The 8791-nt window shown below is 43.8% G+C and overlaps 1 pseudogene across 1 annotated transcript; it reads right to left on the bottom strand.

Moving 5' to 3' along the window:
- Positions 1 to 1502: 1502 nt before the first annotated feature.
- Positions 1503 to 6016, bottom strand: LOC146517360 (uncharacterized; annotated as a pseudogene). The gene is made up of 9 exons (XR_014874596.1): positions 5987 to 6016; positions 5485 to 5821; positions 5177 to 5410; positions 4946 to 5050; positions 4598 to 4810; positions 4172 to 4513; positions 3193 to 3538; positions 2784 to 2838; positions 1503 to 2149 (listed from the first exon to the last, which is right to left on the bottom strand). The product of XR_014874596.1 is annotated as an uncharacterized LOC146517360 (transcript).
- Between the last annotated feature and the right edge of the window lie 2775 nt (positions 6017 to 8791).

Here is an 8791-nt window from a genome sequence, read left to right as displayed (position 1 = left end):
AGGGGTGTGGTAAGGATGGTTTTTTTTGTTTGCCAAATGTCTGATGGGAACTCGGGAGGGTTAGGAAATGATTTTTTGATCACCTTTGAAGTTGTTAAAGCAAGTTAAGTTAACTTTCGTTTAATTTTAAGTTTTAAGAAGTTATTTGGTTGATTTTTGTTTATAATTTTGCACGAAATAAACGACATATGATTTTAAAACAATGGAGTCAGAAGTGCGTTCTAAAACAAACCTCCCGTTGCCACCCACGGCCTTTTCTTGGACTTTTTTTGGTGTTTGGAACAGAAACTTTGCAGGAGCCTTTCCGTCTGTGATAGTTCTTGTTCTTGCTCTTTCTCAGGTTTCCGCTGCCTTAAGGATTCACTAAGCATGTGAACTGTGGACTGTGGCCATCTCCTGATGTACTCATGGATCTTTGTTGTTTCATCCTGGATAATGGTTTTGATGTTCACTTGTCCTTGAAGAGAGAGATTGAGAGGGGGGGAGAGAGAGAGGGGGGGGAGAAGGAGAGAGAGAGAGAGAGATGTACCTGTGGTTCTACTGAAGCCTCTTCCAGTTCTGAGGGCAACAGCTCATAATACTCCACCACTGGGACCTCTTTGGGCTTCACCTTTCACATCTGATCTACTAACGTGTTGTTTTTTTTTCACAGGGAGTGCTCTGGAGGAAATGTTGGTAGAGGAAGCTCCACACGGAGAAGGCAGCAGTGACCAGACAGCACTTGGACCCACTGCAGGTAGTCGGGCATAGACAGATCTAGGTGTTGCAGAGGTTGCTGTCTGGGAAATGGTCAGCTGGGTGAGTGATGCCATTTGCCAAATCCACACTATTCAAAATGAAAGAAGCAAATGGTGTATTTTTCTTTATGGAGATGTTTGAGGAGACAGCAACACCATTCAAGTGGTCAATGGAGGAATGGACTGTGCACTTGCTGCCTCTTCTGAAGGGGTGGCCCAGATCGACAAATGGACAAAGCAGATGCCAACATGGCCTGCCTGTGGCCAAGGGCGAAAAAATAGGGGAGGCAGTCCCTAATGCTGGGTGGGTACAACCAGAGGTTTATCCTGAACTCTGTGGCTCTAACCAGTCCCCTGACTGACCTCACATGGAAAATTGGCTTAGATCTGGTTCAGGGGACAGACTGATGGCAAGTCACATATGAGAGGCTGAAGCAAGCACTCTGGAAATTGTCAGAGCATGAACGTCACTATAACTCTGTGGAAAAAGAGTGTTTGGTCAGCTCTTCACGCTATTACGTGCTGGGGTGCCCATTCATCGTCTGTTCAGACCATGCGATGTTGTAAAGGTTCAACCACATTTTAAAAAACATTTTAGGTAGTACAGATGCTGATGGCTGACTTCCTCTGTTGGCAGCATGGAGGTATATGGCAGCTGGGTGCGGTTTGTGGCTGGCTGTCAGAAGGGAGAGGAAGGGCAGTGTTGGAGCAGCACCACTGGGAAGAATGGCACACCTGTCATGTATTTGTGCAATTTTTTTTTCTCTCCCCATAGAAGTTGTGAGCAAGCGGAGGAGACAGATATATTTTTAATAAAAACTTTTCAGGGCGGGCAGTATAAAGGCGGAGGTACGTAAAGTGATGGAGCTATTTTGTGGTCCAGAAGAAGAGAGAAAAATGCCAGCACGATGATTTTAATGTTTCATCGATTCAGTTTTACAGACATTTTGCCAAAGCTCTAAACCATCCAGTACAGTAGTTCAGCTTGCATGTGCATATAATTTGAAGTTGTGTTGTACTTTGCAGGACATGTACAACACATTTCATCAGCTGCAGCATTTCTATTTTTCTACACACTACTACTTTTCTTACTCTTGTATTTTATTTTCCACTATGATGTATGATTTTTACTCTCTACTTATCAGTTGTGGTGTCCCTTCTGTGATAGTTCATTATTATCCCCATCAGTAAATGCTCCCTTTAAATGATTTTTTTTAGTTAAATCACAACGATTCGATGCTGCAGTAGATATTAGTTTCAATTTTGTCGACTTCTGCTTCCTTGGCATAGAGCTCAGCTTCGCTGGCATGAAGATCAGCTTCTTTGGAGTAGAAATCTTGTTGATGTTTAATATTAACCTGCATTCTGCTGTAATGAGCTGAGATGTTTTCACAAATGGGACCAGGGTGCATCTACAGAAAGAAGACAAATGATATGAGCACTGGGTTATTTAACACTAAGGATTCAGTTTTTGCCTCATTCAAATAAAGAAATTACTTTTTTGCAAACGTTGTACATTTTGCAAAACGTTTTGATGTATGATATCTATCAGATTTAAATAGGTTAGTTTTTTTTTCCTTTCATTCTTTGTATCCAGTAAAACACTTTTTTAAATTTATTATTGTCATTAATGAAGCTAAAAGTATTTCTTATTATTCAATTAATCAATGAAATAATTGATGAAATACTGAATTACTAAAATAACCAATAGCTGCAGTCCTAATGGCTAGCAATTCGTGAAGAGGATGGTGAGAATTTTTTTATGGATAACAGTTCAGTGGTCTCCTCCCCAAAAGAGCTTTAGATGTGTGCAGATGCAGCTGATGACACTGTGTCATAATGTGAATGTGTTTTAGTCACATAAAAAAAATACAACTGTTGAGTAGAAACATGATCGAGGTAGGTGGTGAGCTCCAGTGACAAAAAGGCTACAAGAGGTTAGGATGTAAGTGAGAAAAAAAGCATGATGAATGACTTTAAAGTTTTTTTCTGTGATGGAGAATAAATTATTATTCCTGTGAAGAGAAAATGAGAGATTTTTTTAACCTGTTTATTATCTGAAGTTTCTTGTCTTGGAGACTGACTGGAAGTCCTCTTTTTTCTATTGCACAAAAATAAATAAATAAATAGTTAAAACATTTGGTAAATGTAGTGATTTTTTAGATAGCGCTTCTCTACCCTCCTGGAGTACTCAAAGCACGCTATACAACATGCCACATTCACTCTATGCTTTCTCAGTAGCATACACATTCATACTGTGATGGATGCATCAGAGAGCAAGTGGGAGCTAGTATTCTGCCCAAAGATATTTGGCATGCAGACTGAGGGAGGCAAGAATCGAACCACCAACTTTTTGATCAACAGATGACCTGCTCTAGCTCCTGAGCTACAGCCACCCCGTTTCATATCACAGTTTAACCACAACTGGTATGACAGATGAGACAGTGTAGCTTACCTCCTGCACCAGCAGACAGTGAGAGGTATTAAAACCAGCAGAGCAGCAGAAACTCCTGCAGCTGCTGGTGTCCATGTCCCTGTGATACTTTGGACAGTGAGAGTCTTTGGAGCAGAGCTGATATCTTTGTTGCTTTTCACAGCACAGGAGTAGCTTCCTGCATCCTCCCTGCTGACTGGGTCTAGGATCAGATGTTTGTTCTGGTTCTCTCTTGGGGTCAGAGGTCGACTGTTCAAGTACCAAATGTAGTTTGTGTTGTCAGTCAGAGGACAGCTGGTACTGCAGGTCAGTGTGACTCTCTGACCCTCTGTCACCACTGCAGAAGGACTCATCTTCACTCTCAGCTCTGAAAGAAGAACATACAATAATAATAATAATAATTATTATTATTAGACTCCAGAAACCGCCAGTGTCATTTTTAAATCATGTTTAGAGAGTAATGTCATATTTTAAGTGAAAAAACATAAAAATTTACTGAAGCTCAGTTCTTCATTTCTGTGACATTTTACAGGGATTGTTTGCTTTATTTCATTGTATTTGTCTGACAACTGGGGTTATTAATTCCTTTTCAGCTATTCATGCCATTATTGTTACTGTTCTAGGTTACGTGTGGGTTATATAGATGTTTTTTTAATATTCCACCTTGTGATATTTGCTCAATCCAACATGAAACTTTAATGACTATCATTTTCTTAATTTCTGTGAATAGGAAAATGAATATTTGTGTGTATTTGATATATATAGCAAAGTGCTCATTAGAAAATATTGGATCAAGATTATAAAATAGTTTTATATATTTTAAAAGTCAAAAATAATGTTTTTTTTCACTTGATCTGACTGTACAAACAAAAAACACTGAAAGGGTGAATTTTTCTACTAAACGAAAATGTCTCTTTGTTTTTGATCCTTGCTCTGTAATGGAATATTTTCACAGTCTTGTTAATGAGTAAAGTCTGCTGAGTGAAGAGTTTAGATTTACCTGTGACAATCAAAAAGACTCCAGGCAGATCAGACTGTGTCCATCCTTCATGATCTCTCTTGAATCTGAATGTGTATCCTCCTGAGTCATTCTTCTTCAGGTTTTTGATGGTCAGGATGTGTTGGTTCTTCATGTTGTCCTGATACTCCACACGACCTGCAGCCTCAATCAGCTCTTCAACTTCCACTTTATCTTTTCTCCATTTTTTACTCCAACATTTAAACTCTGACTTCGTGTTATCAGGATGTGAGTATTCACTTGTGATGTTGACTGAAGATCCTTCCAGAGCACAGATTCTCCTGCTGACATAATTCACTCTCCAGCAGTTTTCATCCTGAACACCTGAAATATAGATTGATTATGAAATGACTGACTGGTCTATATTTCAGGATGTCAGTGAATCAATAATTTTTTTTTAACACATACAAACTTCTGGAGATTGAAGATGTTTGTGGCTTTTAACTGCACAAGAAAATGTGCCTCTTGAAGAGTTTTGAACTGAATAATGTTGATTCTCATAATAGCTTTGTTTGTTGTGGTACCAGAGGTAGGTAGTCTGAGGGTCTGTCAGGTTACATCTTGTACTACAAGCCAGTGTAACAAACCCAGAAATGGAAGCAGTCCTTTGAACATGAAGCTCTGTTGATAAAAGATAAATACACTTCCTGTTACTGTGCATAGATATATTCATAAAGTTTATATAATTCATACAAATGTTGGACTCAACAAATCTGACATGTGAGTTTTGGTGGTGTTGTTTTTGTACAACTTCACCTCTGGGATATGTGATGGAGCACGGCTCATCCACTGATGTCTGTTTATAAGAACACATGTCTCCATAAGCATAAGTCACACTGAAGCAGGTTGCTGTGATGGAATCTGAAGAAAAAGTAATGCAATTAAATATTTGTAACAAGATTATTTTTATATTTAGAATTGAGATTTCTGTTCATATCGAATTTATTTATTGTCAAATAATATAGCAGAATAAACATCATGACTCACCCACGGAGACTTCAGGGGCTCTGAGATCCTCGTAGCCTTTGACAGCACAGGAGTATGTGACTGCTTCCTCACTGCTGAGCAGCTCTTGGTACCAGGGAGACCAGTCCTCATAGAGAAACTCTCTGTTCTTGTACCAGATGTAGGCTGCAGGCTTTTCAGTCAGAGGACAGCTGCTGCTGCACATCAGTGTTACTGTCTGTCCCTCTGTGGCAGGAATCACCTTTACCTGCAGCTCTGAGAGGATGATGGACAACAACTTATACAATGATGTCATTTGGAAAGTAATAAATGAGTAAAAGTCACTGTACCTGCAACAACTTGAAGAGTAATTCTGTTGAGCCAACAGAGTTGTGGACTGTCTGTAGTCGTCATACAGCAGTAAGCGTTTGCATCACTCTCTCTTAGATCATTGATGGTTAACGTTGGGTTTTTCCCTTCAGACATGTTGTACGTTACACGTTGTCCATCCACAGGGAGCTCACTCTGAACATAATTTCCCTTCCATTGGATAGTGAACCATTTTCTGCTTGAAGTCAGATGTTGATGTGAGCAGTGCAGATCCAGTGATGAACCTTTGAGAGCACAGATCCTGGTTTGTCCTCCATTAACACCTTAAACAGAAACTTTCTTTAGAAAAAAACCTTTCTGTCAAAAAGAGAGAGATATTCTGTAGTTTACATTAGGAACTAATCTGAACTCAAAGTTGTCATCTATAAATCATGTAGTAGGATTAGCTATGGTTACTTTCATTCTTAAATAGGGCACAAATAAATAATCACTGATACCTGTGATGTAAATGATGACACTCACAAAGAGACGACAAACATTCCTGAACGGCATGATTGTTGTAGTCCAGACTTTAACGTTTAACATTGACAGTGAAAGCTTGAATAAAAAAAAAAAGTGAGTCATCGGTCACCTAAGCTGTTCTCCTTTTCAGAGTGAAAGGTTAGGGGGGGGAGATTGACTGTTATTCAGTGGTTTCACATCTTGTGCAGCTTTGAAGCTAATACCAAACTTCCTTCCTTTTCCTTTCAGTCTTTTGTGTCTTTTGACTCTGCTGCGTGCACTTGTGTTTTAAATAAATGTGCAATACATAGTCACCTCGGGTGCTTTAAGCTGTTGAGAACAAAGTTGTGTGTTAAAGCTTTTGTCCATATCTAATTATGGTGGTTTATGGTTTGTGATGAATACAAATGTCTGCGGTGATCAAGAAACCCCAGATTCAAGCTCACTGTGCAACATGAACTGCTGTGGAGATGCAGACTTTTTTTTGATACTGGTTACACATGGGTGCTGGGTGTGGCCTAAAAGTGACAGCTTTTACCACATTTGAGCAACACTCAGAAGTGACAACAGGTCTTCAACCACAGAGATAAACACTGTAAATTTTTAAATAAAAATTGTGTTCAACATTCACTCTTGTTGTTTCCTGCCTCAAATTCTGTGATTTATTGTTTGAATGCTGAAAAACAAGCACAATTTCAGATTCCTTTAGCACTGTTAGGATGCCTGGGTCGTTGAACCAGGGTTTTTGAGTTTATTATATTATTTATAATTTCTAGTCTTTGGGTTTTCGTTAGAGTCATGTCTTATGGTTTGTTTCTGTGTAATCCTTGGTTGCTGTCTCCCCTGTCTGCTATATCCCCGTGTCCAGTCTGTGTCTGTGTCTGCCCTGGTCCCACATCTCTGTTCCCTCTGTTGTAGTGCCTGCATGTGAGTCTGTGTCTTTTGTTCAGTCTGTGTTATGTGTTTCCTGTTTTACTTTGAAGGTCTCTGTCTTATCTCAGTGTGTTCAGTTTACGCTTCCTTGTCTCGTCAGTTCTGATTTGCCCCAGCTGTGTTTCCCTCCTGTTGTCCATTCCCTGATTGCTCCCTCTATGTATTTAAGCCCTGTGTTTCAGTTTGTCATTGTCGCGATCTACCGTTTATTTAGCTGTGTGTTTTCCCCAGTCCTCCAGTGTAAGTTTATTTTTGATATTTCCAGTTATGTTATATTTGAGTTTAACATTAAAGCGGTTTTGAGTTTAAGTTTTGCCTCCGAGTGTCTGCACCTTGGGTCCTATTCCTGTCTGCACACAGCCGTTCCCTAACAGAAGATCGCGACCAGAACATGGACCCCGCAGACTCTTTTTCCTCGGAGTTCAACGGCGAGATGATGCGGATGGTGAGTCTGCTCGACCGCATTGCCCAGTCACAGGACTTACGGACTATGGCAGTTGGGCTAAGTGCAGTAGATGCCATCATTCGTCATAACCCTCAGCTCTCTCAGTTTGCTAAGGACACTAAGTTGGATGGCACCATTACTGCCTGGAGAGAGCAAGTCAAGGCTGGTGAGCTTGCTCTCTCACTCACTACATCTTCCTAACCGCTGCCCCAGGACAACACACACTCTCCACCTGTCTCAACACTGCCACGGACTTCTTCTCCCTCCCCACACCAGCCGGGTCCTCGTTCGCCTGCCTTTTTCCTGGCGGCTATGTGGTCAGAGGATGAGGAGGAGGTCTCCTTTTCTCCACCGGTTCCTGTTTCCTCATCCCGAAGGAAACGGCGTTCAGGCCGCCGCCACTCCAGGACGGTTGAGCAAACTCCTCTCGGGGGAGACGGTGACTGTTTATTGTATGCTCCATTTGAGCATTCTGACTCTGGACATTCTGACATTACACCCACTTCATCTGTTCTGCAACCTGGTCCTGCTGGAGGGTCCGAGGGGCCCATCTGGCCTTCATCTGTTGGTCCCGCTGGGGGTTCTGGAGAACCGCTCCAGCCGTCTTCAGTCTCCACTGGAGGGGCTGAGTGGCCCGTTCAGCCTCCTGTTCCCGCTGGAGGGTCCGAGGGACCGCTTCAGCCGCCTGCCTCCGCTGGAGGGTCCGAGGGACCGCTTCAGCCGCCTGTTCCCGCTGGAGGGTCCGAGGGACCGCTTCAGCCGCCTGTTCCCGCTGGAGGGTCCGAGGGACCGCTTCAGCCGCCTGTTCCCGCTGGAGGGTCCGAGGGACCGCTTCAGCCGCCTGCCTCCGCTGGAGGGTCCGAGGGACCGCTTCAGCCGCCTGTTCCCGCTGGAGGGTCCGAGGGGCCCGTCCAGCCTCCAGCCTCCGCTGGAGGGTCCGAGGGACCGCTTCTGCCGCCTGTTCCCGCTGGAGGGTCCGAAGGGCCCGTCCAGCCTCCTGTTCCCACTGGAGGGTCTGAGGGGCCCATCCAGCGACCTGCGTCGCCTGCAGCGCCACCACCTGCGGCTCCCACGCCGTTCCCTGCAGCGCCGCCCTCGTCTGGTCCTGCCTCCGAGTCTTCGCCTTCGGCGTCGCCTGGTCCTGCCTCGCTCTGTCTAGCTTCGTCTGCGCCTGAGGTCCCCATGCCGTCTGGGCCTGCACGTCCTGTCCGGCCTGCTCGTCCTGCACGTCCTGTCCGGCCTGCTCGTCCTGCACGTCCTGTTCGGCCGCTTTCCGGGCCGATGACTGGACATCGTTGCCATCATGGACGGCCCCCTGAACTACGTTGCCACCGGTGCCTCCCGCCCGGCCGGCCCCCTGAACTGTCCTCTTGGCTTTTGGGCCGCCTGCCTCCGGGCCGCCCCCCTGAACTACCCGGGTTTGGACTGTTGTGCCGTCAGCCTCCGGG

Source organism: Neolamprologus multifasciatus, chromosome 6 (genome assembly GCF_963576455.1).
Source record: "Neolamprologus multifasciatus chromosome 6, fNeoMul1.2, whole genome shotgun sequence".
In the NCBI taxonomy this organism is placed as follows: domain Eukaryota; kingdom Metazoa; phylum Chordata; class Actinopteri; order Cichliformes; family Cichlidae; genus Neolamprologus; species Neolamprologus multifasciatus.
This window is presented reverse-complemented; position numbering and strand designations above follow the sequence as displayed.